At 45.8% G+C, this 19,289-nt stretch overlaps 1 long non-coding RNA gene across 1 annotated transcript in view; it reads left to right on the top strand.

The window, feature by feature from the left end:
- The window catches only part of LOC103281382 (oxidized low-density lipoprotein receptor 1), a 52,075-nt gene that overhangs the window by 17,661 nt on the left and 15,125 nt on the right, over positions 1-19,289 (top strand). Inside the window, exon 6 of the long non-coding RNA XR_507656.3 lies at positions 1,340-1,426. This is a non-coding gene — a long non-coding RNA (oxidized low-density lipoprotein receptor 1). The remainder of the gene's footprint in view (positions 1-1,339; positions 1,427-19,289) is intronic.

The raw sequence follows: 19,289 nt of genomic DNA, 5'->3' as shown, positions 1-19,289 counted from the left end.
GAGACATCTAAACACTGCAGATGACATGCTGATGTCTTACGCCACACAGTTTGGAAACTTCCGCCTTAACCTATCAGCTCTGTGGCTAGCAAGGATCTAGCAAGGAGCTATGGGCACCACCCGGGGACCAGCCATTTCCTTCATTGGAAGTTTATTGTAAACATAGCCATGTCATCAGGTTTCAGCAAACAACAGAAGAGTCAGCCAAAGTCAAGAGTCCAATGTCAGAGAAGCCAAATTCAGGAGTCCTTGGAACTCAAGTGCGAATAATAAGAAATACAAACCACAAACAGAGAGGTGTGAGGCATATCCAAAGTCCAAATAGATGAAGTCAGAATTCCTTGAAGTTAAGCCAATGAAGCAACAGAGTCAGGTCAGGAAAAAAGGAGTCAGATAACCACGAAAGCTAAGGTCACGGTCCAGGCTCAGAAATACTGTTTGTCTGAGTCCAGAAGTCCAAAAACTAGGAGACCTTCAATATCAAGCCAAGGGCAACAGAACAGATTCCAAGACAAGAACACAGTGATGCCAATGGGGTCACTCTCCAGAAAAAAAATCCATTTATCAAAAAGGTAGCAGAGTCAGTATCAAGACAAGGGTAACAACAAAAAATACCATTTGTTAGAGTCCAGAAATTAAAAGCCAGGAGTCCTTGGAAACAAACCATGGGGCAGCAGAGCCAGATGAAATAATAATCCTTTCTCAGCTAACTTCAAAGATCAATTATACCTTCATTCCAGAGGAGGAGATATGCTTAACCCTTCATTAGCTTGCTCAAAATGCTGGAGAGGGTCTGCTTCTGCTAAAGGCAGTGGCTGAGCTGAGCCAGCCAGACTTCTGGGAGCTGCTGGCCATGACACACTGGTTGGAATGGGTGATGGCAGCAGTACCAGTTTGAACAGAGGATTCGTCTGAAACAAACCTGATCTAGCTTTCCAGGCAGACGTGAAACTCTGGAGTTTCTGGCAAACTTCGAGTTGTCCCCCAATTTTGCTCAGTGTGCAGCAAATTCAGGTTAAGGGTTGCAAACTCTGTATACTTACCCTAAGTCACATTGTATCATGAAATCTGCACGTGCCAGATTTGAGGTGTGTACCCTTGGTTTCTTGGCCTCAGAGAAAAGCTCCCAAAATGGGTGAATTAAAGCAGAACAGAAGTGAAACTATTGAACTCCCATAGTTCCATAGAATTCAGTCGTGGCAGTTAAGGTATCCATTCTATATGATAGATGCACCCAGTGTTTGGGACTAGAGTGGATGAGCTTGTTGATTAAAAAAAAAAACAAATGTGTTTTTCAGTCCAGGGGCCATACCAACTTAAATTATTGCCAATCTTTCAGATGTTGATGTACTGATAGACGCAAATAAGTATGCCGAAATACTGGCTAATTCATCCAAGTTGCTTAATGAACTCGATCGTGACATAGGTAAGTTACTGAGACTGGGATGCAGGAGAGCCTAAATAGAAGGGGAATCCTTGCCGTGAGGCAATATGTGTTGATAGTCCACAGTGCTTGTCCTCATTCCTTGCTGATAGACCAAGAGTTGACATCTGTGAGCCTAGAGAAGTTTTCAAAGCACTCTGCAGTAATAGCTGTTTGTCCAAATGGACCTGCAATCCTGGCTTTTTGATGGGAACTTGGGAATTGTAGTCTGTAACTTTCTCCTATAACACAGTGATAGAAATGGCTTACTTCCTTTCCCACCTAATATTGTTTCCTAATAACACCTTCATGGGTCATGTCTTTGGGCCCCCTCACATCCACTACCCACACATGTGCCCTTTTGTCCCTTCAACGACGTAGCCACAAGGATTCAATTTGTAATTGTTTCGTTCATCACATTACAACCCCTTCAAAAACCATCATTTGAGTTCACGCAGAGGTGAGGAGAGGAAGCAAGAAGGCAGCTTGCTCCTTGGTTTAGGTAAGGCCTGTCTAAGATTTCCTTAAAAACCTGAGAGTGGGCACTTTTTTCTTAGATTGCTTACTCTTTTCTTAGATAGCCTTAAAAACCTGTGTCTGTTGGACTCTTTACCTTTAAAAACTTGAGTCTGTGCTGATTCTTGAGTGTGGGCTAGCTGTAATTAAGACTGGCTGCTCTGCTATTATTTGGAAGGTGAGGCGAGGCTATTGTTATTGAAAGTGTTGGCTTCCTGTTGAAGCTTTCTGAGCCAACGTCGCTCGCACCTAATGGCGCTTGCGAACCCACCTCTACATTAAAACACGTTCTTACAGTACATACAATAAACAAAACAACATTAAAAACACACACACAGGAAGATGGATAGCATTCTGCCCATAACACACACGATCCTGCTCGGTCACTTCACTCACCAAGAGATGGATCAACAGCAAATACTTGCCACCACATGCACAAGTTGCGGCATGTTCACCTTCTTTGCACAACAACTACTACATCTGCACCAAGTGTAAACAGATTACTCTGATGGAGCAGAGGATCCAACAACTCGAGGCCCGCATTAAGACCCTTAAGGACATTCAGGCACTTGAGCTCTTCTTGGACACTGCACAGCATGCTGCTGTAGATCTGCAACCTGCATCACACCAACACCACCGTGATCAGGAATTTTATGGGGAGATCAACTCAAAGGTAGACAACCCTCAGGCTTGGAAGGAGGTCACCCATAGAAAGAGACACAGGACCAGGCAGCCTCCGCAGAACTCCTCTGCTCAGCTGCATTTACACAACAGATTCTAAATTCTTACACCACTAACACACAATCAGGAAACACATCTTATGGAGGACCACCGTTACTTAGATACCACTCACTGGGCCACTCTTGATCAATGCGCAGGGGATAGACCTGACGGGGACAGTGCATCACCACATTCACACTTATGTAATCATGCAAATGCTCCATCCCCAATCGTAGACCAGGCACAGCAGGAACACCCTTGGGAGAGTGATGGGCTCTTGGACGCATCTCAATGGATTGTCATTGATGAATGCACTGGGGATGTCGAGGAGGAGGGCAACACTTTACACCTACACAATTCACTTCAACTGGAACACTCTTCAGGGGACATAAACACTGTCTTGCACAAAAGAGACCCTGTCAATCCTCAAAGGAAACAGGTCTTGGTAGTAGGTGACTCCCTCCTTAGAGGAACAGAAGCCATCATTTCCAGACCGGATGGGATGGCTCGAGAAACATGCTGCCTCCCGGGGGCAAAAATACACCATATCACTCAGAGGCTCAGCAGGCTCCTAAAGCCCCTTCACCCTCCCCGCCTTATGTTGATTCATGTAGGTACCAATGACACCGCTAGGCATACTTTTCAAAAGATCACAAATGATTTTCGAGCCCTCGGAAGTAAGCTAAAACTGTGTAATGTACAGGTGATCTTTTCATCCCTCCTCCCCGTTGTAGGACACGGCTCTACAAGGGCTGGAAAAATAGTACAGGTCAATAACTGGCTCAGAAAATGGTGTCTTCCAGGAGGATGGCCTGCTGGCAAGTGATGGGGTGCATCTCACACAAGTAGGAAAACATCTTTTTGCACACAGACTCACAAACCTCATCAGGCGCACTTTAAACTAGATTCACTGGGGGAGGGGAACAACAGCCTGGCAAACACTATATTACCCACGACCACAGGGAACTGCCAAAAGGCTAAATGGAGGGCTGCACAAACACAGCAAGGACCAATTACCGAGAGCACAATAATTCCAAATAAACAGCTCGAGGGGAGGTCACAGGGGCTTACATGTCTTTACACTAATGCACAGAGCATGGGAAATAAGCAAGACAAACTCCAACTTTTAGCACAGCACCACACGTACGACGTCATAAGCATCACTGAAACCTGGTGGGATGACTCCCATCACTGGAATGTAGCCATTGAGGGCTATAACCTCTTTCACAGAAATAGAACAAAAGGGAGAGGATGGGGAGTAGCTTTATATGTCAAAAACAGAAGAAATGCAAGATTGTAATCCAGGAAACCAGCTTGAAAGCATCTGGATAAGAATCAAGGGAACCGGGACTCAAAAAGATCTCGTTGTGGGTGTCTACTACAGACCTCCGAACCAGGATGAAGAACTTGATGAAGCCTTTTGTCAACAGCTGACCAAACAGGCACAAAGAAGAGATGTAGTAGTCATGGGCGACTTCAACTATACTGATATCTGCTGGAAAACAAACTCGGCCAAGAGCACAAAATCCAACAAATTCCTCACTTGCCTTGCAGACAATTTTATGGCCCAGAAGGTAGAAGAGGCAACAAGGGGATCAGCAACTCTTGATCTAATCTTAACAAATGTGGAAGACCTGATCAATACAGTCGAAGTGGTCGGATCCTTAGGGGCAAGTGACCATGTGCTCCTGAAGTTTGTGATACAATGGAAGGCTGAAACTAAGACAAGTCAAACACGCATTCTGGACTTTAAGAGAGCTGACTTCCAAAAAATGAAGGAAATACTGAGCAGCATTCCATGGACGCCAATATTAAAAGACAAGGGAGTTAACGATGGATGGGAGTTTTTTAAAAGTGAAATATTCAAGGCGCAAATGCAAACAGTGCCAACAAAGAAAAAAATATGACACGTGCGAAGAAGCCAGAATGGATGTCCAAAGAACTTCTAACTGAGCTAAGATTCAAAAGAGACATGCATAAGAAGTGGAAAAGGGGAGAAATCACCAAAGAAGAATTCAAATGTATAGCCAACTCCTGTAGGGAAAAGGTTCACAAGGCTAAAGCGCAAAATGAGCTCAGGCTTGCCAGGGACATAAAAAACAACAAAAAAGGCTTTTTTGCTTACGTTGGTAGAAAAAGGAAGAAAAAGGAGGTGATAGGGCCATTGCAAGGAGAAGATGGGGTGATGGCGACAGGGGACAGGGAAAAGGCAGAACTACTTAATGCCTTCTTTGCCTTGGTCTTCTCACAAAAAGAAAGCCATCTTCAACCTCAGCAACATGAAATGGACGAAGGATTTGGGGAAATCCAACCCCAAATAGGGAAACAAGTTGTCCAGGAACACCTGGTCACTCTAAACGAATTCAAGTCGCCAGGGCCAGATCAACTACATCCAAGAGTACTGAAGGAACTAGCGGAAGTTGTTTCAGAACCACTGGCAATCATATTTGAGAGTTCTTGGAGAACAGGAAAAGTCCCAGAAGATTGGAGGAGGGCGAATGTGGTCCCTATCTTCAAGAAGGGAAAAAAGAACGACCCAAACTATTACCGTCCGGTCAGCCTCACATCGATACCAGGCAAGATTCTGGAAAAGATCATTAAGGAAGTGGTCTGCAAACACTTAGAAACAAATGCAGTCATTGCTAATAGTCAACATGGATTTACCAAAAACAAGTAATGCCAGACTAATCTGATCTCTTTTTTTGACAGAGTTACGAGTTGGGTCGATACAGGGAATGCTGTGGATGTAGCTTACCTAGATTTCAGTAAGGCCTTCGACAAAGTCCCTCACAACCTTCTGGCAAACAAACTAGTAAAATGTGGGCTAGACAAAACTACGGTTAGGTGGATCTGTAATTGGCTAAGCAAACGAACCCAAAGGGTGCTCACCAATGCGTCGTCTTCATCTTGGAAAGAAGTAACAAGTGGAGTGCCGCAGGGCTCCGTCCTGGGCCCGGTTCTGTTCAACATCTTTATTAACGACTTAGACGAAGGGTTAGAAGGCACGATCATCAAGTTTGCAGACGACACCAAACTGAGAGTGATAGCCAACACTCCAGAAGACAGGAGCAGAATTCAAAACGATCTTGACAGACTAGAGAGATGGGCCGAAACTAACAAAATGAAGTTCAACAGGGACAAATGCAAGATACTTCACTTCGGCAGAAAAAATGGAATGCAAAGATACAGAATGGGGGACACCTGGCTTGACAGCAGTACATGTGAAAAAGATCTTGGAGTCCTTGTGGGGAAGAAGTTAAACATGAGCCAGCAATGTGATGCGGCTGCTAAGAAAGCCAACGTGATTCTGGCCTGCATCAATAGGGGAATAGCATCTAGATCCAGGGAAGTCATGCTCCCCCTCTATTCTGCCTTGGTCAGACCACACCTGGAATACTGTTTCCAATTCTGGGCACCACAGTTGAAGGGAGATGTTGACAAGCTGGAAAGCGTCCAGAGGAGAGCAACTAAAATGATCAAAGGTCTGGAGAACAAGCCCTATGAGGAGAGGCTTACAGAACTGGGCATGTTTAGCCTGCAGAAGAGAAGGCTAGAGGAGACATGATAGCCATGTACAAATATGTGAGGGCAAGTCATAGGGAGGGGAGCAAGCTTGTTTTCTGCTGCCCTGCAGACTAGGACACGGAACAATGGCTTCAAACTACAGGAAAGGAGATTCCACCTGAACATTAGGAAGAACTTCCTCACAGTGAGGGCTGTTTGGCAGTGGAACTCTCTCCCCTGGACTGTGGTGGAGGCTCCTTCTTTGGAGGCTTTTAAGCAGAGGCTGGATGGCCATATGTCGGGAGCTTTAAATGCGATTTCCTGCTTCTTAGCGGGGGGTTGGACTGGATGGCCCATGAGGTCTCTTCCAACTCTACTATTCTATGATTCTATGACTTTTTCACTTATATGAGCACACTGTATGAAAAGTTTCGATTAGCATAGGCACCCTAGTGTCTGCAAAATTTGCCCATTCAGATTCACTGCAGGCAGGGGAAGAGGATGGGGGTGTCACAGTGCAGATCCAACGAGGTTGTAAATTAAGCAAGTAGTTTATTGTAGAATATATATAGCCAAAGCAATAAAAATAGTAAGAAAGTATCAATCCAAAAATCCAAGATAATCCATAGAATTGCATGAAAACGTCAAGTTCAACATGCTTCCAGATCTATAGAGCAAGGAACATGAAAAACACAAGGAACTAAAACAGTAAGAATCCTCAGGCATAACCTTAACCTGACAGGAACCTAGTACTTGAAACTTGGAGCATGGAACTTGAAATGAAACCTGCAGTTGAACATAAGAGATGTTGACTCAACTGACCTAAAGTTTCACATTAATCATTATAGATCCTTTCCAAGGGCTGGAACTGACAGGAAAGCATTCCTCTTCACTTTCCCATTAGATAACAAATTGTTATCTCTTCTCTACTTTAAACGAGCAGAGCACCTGATTTTTTGAATGTCTTGGCTGTGTTTATTGAAACTCTGCTTTCTGCTCAAGGTTTCATTTTTGCCAGCACCTGGCACAGCATTCTCAGAGCAACTGCCAGACTGTTACTCTGAGAAAGGCAGTGAATGGTCTTTCCCAGGGGGTTGGACTGGATGGCCCATGAGGTCTCTTCCAACTCTACTATTCTATGATTCTGTGATTCTATGCACATCAGTATGAACACCATTCCCATCATGAACATCAGGCACAATCACAGGCTGAACAAGCTGACATACAACAGGGGGAAGGTCTACTTTATAAAATATTGTTCAGTTTGGAGCCCAAATTTTCTGCCATCTCATAATGTTGGTTTTCACCTATCGTTATTGGGTGTCATCTGCTATTGTCAGGTGGAGGCTTGAACATAATAAAATGGGAAATAGGGTGAAACTGTCTCTATGTGTTAGGTAGGTCCAGTTCTGTTGCCATCTCATTTATTAGTCATTTGACCTTGGAGGGTCCAATATTTTTGATGCCAATTTCTTGGCAGACTGTCTGCTTTTCAGATGTTTCAGATATTTCCTGGCTTGAGTGTAGAGCATTATTGTAGGTCATTTCTGTAAATAACAACAACTCACTTCAGTCATCATAATGAAAATTGACATAGCACCGCAAATATTGTCCCCAAACCTGATTAATTCTCTGTCTGCCCATCAGTCTGAGGGTGATAGGTAGTGCTGAGGGCTTGATTTGCTCCCAACAATTGCTTTCCAAAATCTAGGTTTCCCCTGATGTTGAGTCCAGTCATGTCTGACTCTGGGAGTTGGTGCTCATCTCCATTTCTAAACCGAAGAGCCGGCGTTGTCCGCAGACACCTCCAAGGTCATGTGGCCAGCATGACTGCATGGAACGCCAAAATCTAGACACATAAATGGATCTGAGATGACATGGGGGAGATGCCTATAATGATTTTCAATAAATATTTGGGCTAGTTGCTGAGCAATTGGTATGGCCTTACATATAATAAAATCAGCTTGCTTTAAGGTGGAAAGTGTCCAGAGGAGGGCAACTGAAATGATAAGGGGTCTACAGAACAAGCTCTATGTGGAGCAGCTTAAAGAGCTGGGCATGTTTAGCCTGCAGAAGAGAAGGCTGAGAGGAGACATGAGGAGGACCGTGTATAAATATGTGAGGGGAAGTCCTAGGGAGGAGGGAGCAAGTTTGTTTTCTGCTGCCCTGAAGAGAGACTAGGACGCAATGGAGCAATGGCTTCAAACTACAGGAAAGAAAGGAGATTCCAATTGAACATAAGGATGAACTTCTTCACTGTGAGAGCTGTTTAGCATTGGAACTCTCTGCCCTGGAGTGTGGTGGAGGCTACTTCTTTGGAGGCTTTTAAGCAGAGGCTGGATGGCCATCTGTCAGGGGTGTGTTGAATGTGATTTTCCTGCTTCTTGGCAGGGGATTGAACTGGATGGCCCATGAGGTCTCTTCCAACTCAATGATTCTATGATTGTATAATTCTAATAAATCTACAGTTATCCTAATAACTGTTTTCCCATTGTTTGGGGGAAGGTCTATGATCATGTCCATGCTTATGTGGTCAAGGGAAGTTTGGGGATCTCTAATGGGAGCAGCAATCTTGGTGGCTGGCCCACCGCCTCCTTGGACAAGGCACACACAGGACATTTTTACAAAGGCAAAATATCCTGCTGCAGGATCCCTGTTTTTCAGGCACATCTATTTTGCCACCTTTTACCACATGTCATGTCAGCCTGTGATTGTGTCTGATGCTCATGATGGGGATGATGATCACAATGTTGTTCATGATGGGAATGATGTTCATGTTGATATGCATAATGGGAATAGGGATGATGTTCCTGATGATGGGCTTGGGCCAGAGTTAAATTCAGAAGAAAGGCCTGAGCATGGTCACATTTCTGGGAAAGACCTTTCACCGATTTTCTCAGAGCAGCAGCCTGAAAATGATGCTGAGATTGCTTTGCCAGGTGCAGAGGGAGAGGATAGTGAAACCTTGGACAGAAAGCAAAGCTTTAGTAAACAAAGGCAGAAGCTTCAGAAGCTCGGGCATTCTGCTTGTTTACAGCAAAGGAAAGATAACAACCCATTATCTGGTAGGAAAGTGAGAAAGAATGCTTTTCTGTCAGTTTCAGCCTTTGGAAAGCGCTTATAATGATTCTTGGGAGACTAGTGTCTCAGTCGAGTCAACGTCTTTAATTCATGCTGCTTTCATTTTCAAGTGCTCGGTGTTCCAAGTATCAAACTGTTGCCAAGTTTAAGCTTTTTGCCTGAGAGTTCCTGCTTGTTTTCATGCGCCTTGCTTCATGGATTTCTATGTAACTAATGGACGTGGTCTTCTTCTAAGGTTTATGGATTATCTTGGATTTGAGTTTATGCTGTTTTACAGAGGGGTTCCTGCTCTGGAGTGCGACATCCACATCCTATCCTGGTAGCTCAGCTCTCAGTTGTCTTCCCTAAACTAGTCATCAGAGACATCTACTGTATAACAACAACAACAACAACAACAACAACAGTTTATTTATATTCTGTCCTATCTCCCCTAAATGTTTTGCCCCAAGCCCTCTCCCTTGAGCCAGATCTCCTTCTTGTTTCATTCTGTTCCTAATGACTTCTCTGATTCCTTCCTAGTGATGTGTTGGAAGATCTTTGGCAGACTATCTGCTAGGAAGTTTTCCTGTCTGGGAAGGATTTGAATTCAAATTTGAATTTAAAGAAGAATTTGACTCACCTCATTTGTTTTGGGCTCCTCCTATGTGATATTTTGAGGATTTCCAAATTCTCAGTCTGTGTATACAGTGTTCCCTCACTTATCACGGGGGCTAGGTTCCAGGACCACCTGCAATAAGTGAAAATCCACGAAGTAGGGACACTATATATTTATACATTATGCAAAGAACTCAGGCAGGGGGTGGGGAAATCTTTTTTAAAAATCCCACCTCTGACACCGATTGCAGAGATGTGGAGAAGGATGATGTTTTTATTAAATTATATTATATATAACTATATCCGCTGCCACCAGTTATTAAAGATGTTTTATTTAAACACTGCCACCAATATAACGATGTTTATTTTAAAACGCTGCCACCAAATCATAGAGGTTTTATAATGCTGCCCCCAAATGTCAAGGGGATCATCAACTCTTGCCACCACTATAGGAATACGTAGCCACTAGCTACTTAGAGAGGAGACTTTTAAAATTTTATTTTTCTTTCTTCTTGTTTATTTTTAATGTGTGTATATATGACAGAGACTGAGATGCTTGAAGGAACAATAACACGTTTGTTCAGGCACAAGCTTAATAGTTACAATAATTTTTCTTCTTGTTTGAGGCACTTAGATTAACAATTGCAAAGCTATATTGAGGTGTTTCAAATTTTAAAATGCCACTTCTTTCTCTCTTCTGCTTTAACCTGCAGTCACCCTGTGAATTACAATCACAGCCTATCTGTTCTTTATCTGGAAACAGGTTACCTTAAAATAAGTCACCAAACTTATTTTTAAAATGACTCAATTAAACTCTTGAGTCTCCCTGATCCCCTCAACTGAGACTCAGTCTTCTCTGTGTCTCGTAAGAACACAGACTCTAAAATCAACCTTCCTTATGGTTCTCTGACCACAGGCTGAGTTTCCCTCCAAATTCTACTCTCTTCAGCTAAACGCAGTTGGCTCCGCCCCCTTCTCCATGGCAACCACTCATGAGAGCAGAGTAACTGAAATACTGACTCTTTTAAAACACAATTAAACATGACTTTTAAAATGCAATTAAACATGACATCTGTAAACTAAAATAAAAGCACACTTCTTTACACATTATTTTAGTAGCTATACACTATTTTAAGTCTTTATCAACCAATTGTGTGTTGATAAATGTCTCCTTCTCCTCCCGTTGCCGCTTGGGCTCCTTTTCTCTCCCTTCGGCTTCTCCTTCTTCTCTTCATTAGGGTAAATTGCAATTTTTTATGATTTATAATAGTCTTTTAAAGTTTATTGAAATACCACAAAACAGCAACTCTGCAAAAGCGAACTGCGAAGTAGTTGAGGGAACACAGTACTTCACATTTTGGAGAGGGGGTCATACCTTCCAGGCTTATAAAGCAAATTTTAAAGCCGCTGCTTCATTTTCCCAGATGGGCCAGTTTTCTTTTGCCTAGACCACTGATTCTCAACCTGGGGTCCCCAGATGTTTTTGGCCTTCAAATCCCAGAAATCCTCATCGCTGGTAAACTGGCTGGGATTTCTGGGAGTTATTGGCCAAAAACCTTTAGACAGATAGCCACATGGATGTAAAGTTCCTTTTTCATCTCTCCATAGTAAAATACTCCCAGTTGCTGCCTCACTGTCATGATCTCCTTTCCTGGTGTTGTGGGGAACCATGGAAGTAGGTCATGCCTTGGCCTGTAGCAACCTGAAACAAGGGAAAGCTGACCAGGACGGGGGGTCTCCATTGAAATGGGGTGGTGAAGGGGAGGGCCAGAGTAAGGGATAGATGAGGTGGTGAGAGGGAAAGCAACTTTGAAATGGAACTTTGCTTGTAACCATACTGCATATTTTGAGAAATAAAAGCCTTCCAGTCTGCCTATGATTTCATCTCTAGAGAGCTGCAGAGCAGGACACTCACTTGTCAGGGTATTGTGTATTGTGAAATGTTAAAGTCAATCTGGATTCAGCAATTATGGAGTTAATGAGAGTCTGCTATGATTGATGTATCACAGGACCAATGGGGTCAAGTGTGTTTTGACCGGGACTTACTATCTTGGTTCCTGTGGAATGCAGGAGGGAGCTTCCTGTGTAGAGCGGAGAACAGCGATGAGCAATGTGCTGTGTGTGTGCATGGGTGCTTTCGGCAAGCACTCATAGAGGAAAGGACTGAATTGACTCTATTTGTATATAGATCATGTAAATAAAGTTTAATCAACAGTTGGACTTCGTCTGTTGGAGTGAGTTTATCCAGTGCTGTTTTCCACACGGGGAAACAGTCTGGAGAGAAGGAGGTGAACCGGGATGGTGAATTTTTGGATTTCACTCTGCTACCCATCATCCCCGCTGACATCACTAGCATCTGCTTGTATTAAGAAAGCACTGGCTCTGAAGTAATTAGGTATAAAAAGTCTCTTGGCATTCCTTAGGGCATTGTCACTTGGCTCTAGGTTTGGATTTGCATTGTTTTGGGGCGCTTCCCCCCCCCTTTTTTTTAGCAGATCAGCGAGTGGCAGGGCTATGATTAGCACTGAATGGCCTTTTAGCTTCAAAGCTGAAATTTCATTTCCGTTATTGAAGGGGCAAGGATGTAAAAGATGTAAAAAAAATACTCCTCTTAATCCAAAGTCAAAAGCAGGAGGCTCCTTTTCTGTGAAGAGGGCGAGGAAAAACACCACAAAAGTTGGATCTTCAAACTGCAAAAGAACTATTTATTGCGTGCCCATAGCAATGTAACAAATACATGCATACATGCAATCAAAGGATTTGTCCGAATGTCACGACCCAGGCTGCAGAGCACCAATAACCATACACAGAGGCCAGAATCTATCTATATCTTTATTAAGGAAATATATAAAGTTAATAAAAGCAAGTGTATGAAATAGTCCAGAAGTAGACCTTTCAGGAAAGGTCAAAATTAGTCCAAAGAAACAATGTCCAATATGAAATATTAAGGTCCAAAGTTGTAATCCAATAACCGAAACACTCACTTTGCCAGGCAAAGTGAGGGGAGATGACAATGTCCTTTAGTCCATGAAACTTGAGCGAGGCTAGGGAGTAACTTGAAACAAGGCTTGATACAGGGCAACAAGGAACGAGGAGCAAGAACAAGATCCGTGGAATTACTTGGCAAAATCCGGAAAACAAGGCAAGGCTGAGTCCTGGAAAACAAGGCAAGGTCCGTGGAGGTAAACAAGGCTGGAAACGGGAACGAAGGCTTGGAAACAGGAGCGAAGGCTTGGAATCAGGAACAAGGCTTGAAACAGGAACGAGGCTTGGAAACGGAGCGCGCTGTCCACACACAACTTACTCCAGTAGCTGACGAATTGACTCCGCAAGATCCCTTTGTGGGCAAAACACCTAAATAGGGTCTAGTTTTCCCACCAAAGAGCAGTTCTCTGGGGAACCAGAAACGAAAGCTAATCTCTGAGTCCAGATGCATGACTCCTTAAAGTTTCCCATGGAAAGCAGGCTTAATCAGCTGAATTCTTAGCAGCTATCCTAGCACTCCTGCGAGACGCTGCTTGAACTCCCCTCTGTTGTTTACAAAACTCGTGGCGAGAAAACACAGGAGATTTAGGCTCAGGGCTTGTTTGACAGACTTCTGGAAGACAAATCTCTTGCAGGTGCAAGGTTCCCAAATCTGGCTGGGAAGTTTCCAATTCTGACTGAGACGGTGAAAAACCCAAGTTCTCCTCTTCATCTGGCACTACAGTGCCAGAAACGGGACTACATGGCCCATGACTCATCACACTATCCCCCTCCTCAAGCCCCCTCTCAAACTGGGACTCTCTCCCCGAGGCGCGAGGCCGCGGCTTGGCGGGATAGGTCTGATGGAAGCGGCGGGTTAGATCAGGAGCATGGACTGTGGAAGCGTCTTCCCAAGAGCGTTCCTCGGGGCCAAAACCCACCCAGTCAATGAGATATTGTAGGCGGCGGCGGTGAAAGCGAGAATCCAAAATGTCCTGAACCTCAAACTCCTCCTCCCCATTCATCAAAACAGGAGGGGGGGCCGGCCGGTCTGTATCAGGGCGCACACCATCCGCCGGAAGGAGCAGGGAGCGGTGGAACACTGGATGAATGCGCATTGAGCGCGGAAGTTGGAGTTTGAAAGTCACGGGGTTAAGTTGCGCCACCACTGGATAGGGGCCAATGAAACGGGCATCTAACTTCCGGCAAGGGCGATGGGAGGGCAAAAAGCGAGTGGACAGAAGAACCCGGTCTCCTACCTTGATTTCGGGGCCCGGCTGGCGATGTTTGTCCGCGTGACGTTTATAGTCCTCCTTGGCTTGGTCTAGTTGCTGGAGCAAGAGTTGTTGCACCGCTGTGAGTTCCTGCAGCCAGTCCTCTGCTGCGGGAACTTCTGAGGTTTCAATGACAGGGGGAAAGAAACGTGGATGGAAGCCGTAGTTTGCAAAGAACGGGGTTTCTTTAGTAGAAGCCTGGACCCCATTGTTGTAGGCAAACTCTGACAGCGATAACAGGGAAGCCCAATTGTCCTGCTGGTAGTTCACATAACAGCGAAGGTATTGTTCCAAAGTGGCATTGGTGCGCTCGGTTTGCCCATCTGTTTGGGGATGATGAGCCGAAGATAAACGAGAGTCTATGCCCAATAGTTTTTGTAGTGCTTTCCAGAAACGAGAGGTGAATTGGGACCCACGGTCTGTGACCAAACTCTTGGGCAATCCATGCAATCTGAAAACATGTTGGAGGAATAGATCTGCAGTCTCTTTGGCCGTGGGAAGGCCATCACAGGGAATGAAATGGGCTAACTTGGTGAAAAGGTCCACCACCACTAGGATCGTGGTGAATCCACAGGAAGGTGGTAGATCAGTGATAAAATCCGCAGAGATTATTTCCCATGGGTGGGATGGGGTAGGGAGGGGATGCAGAAGCCCTGAGGGCTTTTCTCTTCTTGTCTTGGAGCGCTGGCATACTGGGCAGGTGTTGACATATTTTTCCACATCCTTGCGGATCTTGGGCCACCAGAAATCTCTTAGGATCAAATGCATGGTTTTAAATAGCCCGAAATGCCCTGCTGGCTTGCAGTCATGACACAGACGAAGTGCTTTTTCCCTGCCCGGTCCTGGGGGGATGTAAACATGATTTCTATAGCAAAGTAGCCCATCCTTAAGCGAAAAGGGAAAATGTAGTCCTTGGCGAAGTTGGTCCTGTGCCCAGGCATCTGCTTGCTGACTAGCCCTGATTTCCTGGGCACAAAGGGGTCCTGGAGTAGGGGGAGTTGATTCAATGGGAGTGGATTTGGTGTTTCCCACTGTGAGCGTGGCAAAGTTCTCGGGTTGCAGCAGCTGGGACTCAAAGGCCTCCTTGCGCCCTGCAGCGTATTCCGGTTTCCGTGACAGAGCATCTGCTTGCTTGGTCTGGGCTGGGGTTACATAATGAATTTGGAAGTTAAAACGTTCAAAGAATAAAGCCCAGCGTTGTTGCCTCTGATTTAGCTTGCGGGCAGTTCTTAGATGCTCTAGATTCCGATGATCAGTATGGACTTCAATGGGAAATTTGGCCCCTTCTAACCAATGTCTCCAAGTTTCAAAGGCTGCCTTTATGGCCAATAGTTCCTTTTCCCAAATGGTGTAATTTCTCTCTGGTGCGGTCAATTGACGGGAATAAAAGGCACAAGGATGAAGATGATCTCCTACTGGTTGTAGGAGTACAGCCCCAATTGCCACATCGGAGGCGTCCGCCTGCACGACAAAAGGGGTTTCAGGATCTGGATGCTGAAGGATTGGCTGGGACGTGAATAATTTCTTTAGTTGTTGGAACCCTTTCTCTGCTTGATCTGTCCAGCGGAAAGGCTGTTTCCCACGGATGCAGCTGGTGATTGGGTCAGACCAGCGGGCAAAGTCTGGAATGAACTTGCGGTAGTAGTTCGCGAACCCCAAGAATCGTTGCACCTCTTTCTTGTTGGTTGGCGCCCGCCATTCCAATACTGCTGCAACCTTTGCCGGGTCCATGGAGAGCCCTAGTGGTGAGACGCGGTACCCCAGGAAATCTACCTCTTGTAGATCAAAAGCGCATTTTTCCAGCTTGGCATAAAGTCCATGATCCCGCAATCGTTGTAACACCATTCTGACGTGGTTCTCATGTTCTGATTGTGATCTAGAAAACACCAAAAAATCGTCCAGGTAGATGATCAAGAACCGATCTAGATAATCCTGAAAGATGTCATTGACAAAATGCTGGAACGTTGCGGGAGCTCCACATAAACCATAATTCATAACTCGGGACTCGAATAATCCGAATTTAGTCTGGAAGGCGGTCTTCCACTCGTCCCCTTCTCTGATGCGAACTAGATTATAAGCCCCCCGAAGATCCAGCTTGGTGTAGACCTTGGCTCCTCGAAGTTGGTCTAATAGGTCCGAGATCAAAGGCAGGGGATAGCTGTTCCGCTTAGTGATATTGTTCAATGCTCTATAGTCCACCACCAAGCGTAAGTCCCCTGACTTCTTTTTCACAAACATCACTGGGGAAGCGGCTGGGGATTGAGAGGGTCTGATGAATCCCTTGCGAAGGTTTGACTCTATGAACTCCCTGAGAGCTTCTTGCTCCGGTTCAGTCAGGGAGTAGAGATGTCCTCGCGGGATCGGGGCCCCCTCCACCAAGTCAATGGCACAGTCATAAGGTCTATGTGGGGGTAATCTCTCGGCTTCTTTTTCATTGAATACATCCCAATATTCTGAGTACTTCTTGGGCAAGGTGATAATGGGTTCAGTGTCTGTGGCATGGCAGACCTTGGCTACAAGGCAATGGTTTTGGCAATATTTTGAAGCAAACTGCAGTTCTCTGTTGGACCAGGAGATGCTTGGGTCGTGAAGTGTCAGCCACGGAATTCCCAAAATCACAGGGAAATGGGGAACCTCGGTAACAAAGAAGGAAATCTCTTCCATATGTTCCCTTATCCACATTCTGGTGGGTTCCGACCACTGGCTTACGGGACCCGTCTTGAGGGGGCGGCCATCGATGGCTTGCACCACACGGGCATTCTTGAAGTCATGGTATTGTAATCCCAGAGAGTCGGCATACTCTCTATCAATGAAATTGTTTGTGGCTCCTGAGTCTATCATGGCATGGACCATGACGGGCCCTTTTTTTGCTGACCACAAGGTGACCACTAGAAGAAATAGGACCCCGGTTGGCGGCTCTTGAGTGGGTTTTTTGACCGGGTTGGCGAGCCTCTCTACGCCCGGTCGCTGGCTTCCCCCGCCGGCTGTGCGCCAGCCGCCTCAGACGTCTTCGTCTCCGTGGAGGACGCCGCCGCCAGACGGGCGGCGGGCTTCCCTTTGGCTGGGCACTCTCTGGCAAAGTGGCCCCCGTTTCCGCAGTACCAACAGAGATTTAGGCGTTGGCGGCGGGCCTTCTCGGCAGCATCTAATCTGGGACGCACATTGCCCAACTGCATCGGCACCTCCTCGCTCCCTCTGGGGTATGGGGCTGGTGGCGGGGGTCTCCATACTGGACGCGGCTGGACGCCGGTGGGAGCGGGAGGTTTCACCCCAGCTCTACCGCTCTGGCCTCGGACCCATTGTTTTCTGTTGGCAAGCATGACTTCAGCTCGTAAACATTGATCAATGAGTGCTTCAAGAGAGTGGGGAGGATCCACCTTGGAGATTTCTTCCAGCATCTCAATGTTGAGACCCTCCCGAAATTGTCCTCTAAGGGCAACATCGTTCCAGCCGGTGTTGTGGGCCAGCACTCGGAACTCGGCTATGTACTGGGACATGGGTCTGTCCCCTTGGGAGAGGCGCCGGAGTTTGTGGCCGGCTGCCTCTAAATTGTCCTCGATTCCCCAGGTCGCCTTAAGGTGGTCCAAGAAATGTTGCGCTGACCTTAGATGTGGGGAGACTTGGTCGAACAGTGCCGTCGCCCAGTTGGCCGCTGGCCCGTCCAAGAGACTGTAAATCCACGCCACCTTGATGTCTTCTTGGGGAAACTCGGCAGCACGGGCCTCTAGATAAGCCTGGCATTGGCGACGGAAAACATGAACCTTAGAAGCTTCTCCAGAAAACTTGGTTGGCAATGCCAGGGCCGGGAGACGTATTCCGCGTTCCTTTAATCCCTTTATTTCTCCCTCCTGCGCATTGAGCTTATCACGGATGCGGTCCACTTCGTCCTTGTCGATGGTGTAGCTAAGTGGCTGGCCACCCGGCACAGTTCCGGTAGACATTCTGGCCTAGGTTAATTGGTGCTTAGGGTGGCGGAGTCAAACTGTCACGACCCAGGCTGCAGAGCACCAATAACCATACACAGAGGCCAGAATCTATCTATATCTTTATTAAGGAAATATATAAAGTTAATAAAAGCAAGTGTATGAAATAGTCCAGAAGTAGACCTTTCAGGAAAGGTCAAAATTAGTCCAAAGAAACAATGTCCAATATGAAATATTAAGGTCCAAAGTTGTAATCCAATAACCGAAACACTCACTTTGCCAGGCAAAGTGAGGGGAGATGACAATGTCCTTTAGTCCATGAAACTTGAGCGAGGCTAGGGAGTAACTTGAAACAAGGCTTGATACAGGGCAACAAGGAACGAGGAGCAAGAACAAGATCCGTGGAATTACTTGGCAAAATCCGGAAAACAAGGCAAGGCTGAGTCCTGGAAAAAAAGGCAAGGTCCGTGGAGGTAAACAAGGCTGGAAACGGGAACGAAGGCTTGGAAACAGGAGCGAAGGCTTGGAATCAGGAACAAGGCTTGAAACAGGAACGAGGCTTGGAAACGGAGCGCGCTGTCCACACACAACTTACTCCAGTAGCTGACGAATTGACTCCGCAAGATCCCTTTGTGGGCAAAACACCTAAATAGGGTCTAGTTTTCCCACCAAAGAGCAGTTCTCTGGGGAACCAGAAACGAAAGCTAATCTCTGAGTCCAGATGCATGACTCCTTAAAGTTTCCCATGGAAAGCAGGCTTAATCAGCTGAATTCTTAGCAGCTATCCTAGCACTCCTGCGAGACGCTGCTTGAACTCCCCTCTGTTGTTTACAAAACTCGTGGCGAGAAAACACAGGAGATTTAGGCTCAGGGCTTGTTTGACAGACTTCTGGAAGACAAATCTCTTGCAGGTGCAAGGTTCCCAAATCTGGCTGGGAAGTTTCCAATTCTGACTGAGACGGTGAAAAACCCAAGTTCTCCTCTTCATCTGGCACTACAGTGCCAGAAACGGGACTACATGGCCCATGACTCATCACACCGAATTTCCAAAATGGTTGCGAGGGTTTTATCACCTCCACAGAAATTAGCAAGCATATCCTTATTGGCTTACAAAGATCATTTACCCCATTTGTCTAATGTTGTCTACGTCACAAGCATCTTAACCATCATGCAATCCCATTGGTTTTCTATGCTGTAACAACATGTAATTCTTTAGACAATGGTGCTTTCATGTTATTGACTCTGACTTGTTGCAAGTATATGCTCGAAATCGTATGGGAACCGGTTCTG

Source organism: Anolis carolinensis, chromosome 5 (assembly GCF_035594765.1).
Source record: "Anolis carolinensis isolate JA03-04 chromosome 5, rAnoCar3.1.pri, whole genome shotgun sequence".
Classification (NCBI taxonomy): domain Eukaryota; kingdom Metazoa; phylum Chordata; class Lepidosauria; order Squamata; family Dactyloidae; genus Anolis; species Anolis carolinensis.
This window is presented reverse-complemented; position numbering and strand designations above follow the sequence as displayed.